Raw genomic sequence first — 1,468 nt, 5'->3', positions numbered from 1 at the left:
AAAAAAAAAAAAAAGTGGAAAGAGAGGAACCTCCCTGGTGGCGCAGCATGCTAAAGCACAGCACTAAGAAGCAAAAGCCACTTGCGCATGAGTTCAATCCCCACCTGCCCCCAGAGGTGACCACATGGCGCGGCAGACCTCTCCAGACCTGCCTGCTGCTCCTCTCAGCAGTGTACTTCGTAGATATGCCTGTTCTGCTCCCCCACTCTGTCTCTGGTGAAGCCTCTCGCTGCCCCTGAGCCTCTGACCTGTACCCCACTTCTGTATGTGCAAAATGAATAAATCTTAAAAAAAAAGTGGAAAGAGATACTATCTCACACCCATTATGATGACTACTATGATGTCCCCAGTGACACAACCGGTTAGAGCGCAGCACTGTGGAGCTCTCTGCAGCCACCTCAGTGCCAGCAGGATCACCTCTCCCACCAGGGGGCTGACCCCAAAGACATGGCAGACTCCTGACTGCTGCTCCCCTCAGCAGCGTATTTCAGTCCACCTGTCTGTTCTGCTCCCCACTCTGTCTCTGGTGAATCCTCTCACCCCACAACCTCCGGCCTGGACTTCAGTTCTTGTGTGCATGCATAAAAATTTAAAAACCTTTAAAAAGAAAAAGTAGATCAGGTATGGGAAACAATGTGGAGAAATTAGAATCTTTGTGCATTGGTGATAGGAATGTAAAATGGTAGTTATAGAAAACTGTATGGCAATTCCTCAAAAAATATTAAAAAGTAATAGAATTACTATATGATCCAGCAATTTCAATTGGAGGCATATATCTAAAAGAAATGAAATAAACTATTGAAGAAATATTTGTACTCTCTGGTTTATAGTAACAATATTCACATAGCCACAATGTTGAGACAACCCAACTACTCATAGTTAAATGGACAAACACTATAGCTGTATAAAGACATAGACATGGATATAAGTTCATGTTTATTATGCAGCCTTAAAAATGGAGGAAACGCTGACACATGCTACAACTTTAAGGACATTATGCTTAGTAAAATAAGTCACGTACAAAAAGGCAAATATTGTATGATTTCACTTACATGAGTACCTAGAGCAACCAAATTCAGCAGAATAGACTGGTGGTTAGCAGGGGTGAGAGCTAAATAGGAAGTTATTGTTCAATGAGAACAGAGTTTAAGATTTGCAAGATGAAAACCATTCTAGAGCTGCCAGTGGTAACTGCGCAAATATGTGAATGTATTTAACGCCATTTAAATATGGCTAAGATGGTAAATTTTATGTTATGTATGTTTTATGTAATATTTTGGAAGGGAGAAGTTCTAGGAAAGTAAGAGGGAAAACTGACCTTCCTTAATGATTATACACGACCAATTCTAAAGCTTTTGCTTTGAGGAACTATAGCGATGGATGGCAAAGTCTGACTCTTCACTGAAATTCTTTTGCATGTCCTCTGTCCACACACACACACACACACACACACACACACACACACACA

The sequence above is a fragment of the Condylura cristata genome, unplaced genomic scaffold (assembly GCF_000260355.1).
Source record: "Condylura cristata isolate star-nosed mole 26May11 unplaced genomic scaffold, ConCri1.0 scaffold00001, whole genome shotgun sequence".
Taxonomy (NCBI): Eukaryota; Metazoa; Chordata; class Mammalia; order Eulipotyphla; family Talpidae; genus Condylura; species Condylura cristata.
The sequence above is the reverse complement of the archived record's forward strand: the minus strand, read 5'-3'. Positions refer to the sequence as shown.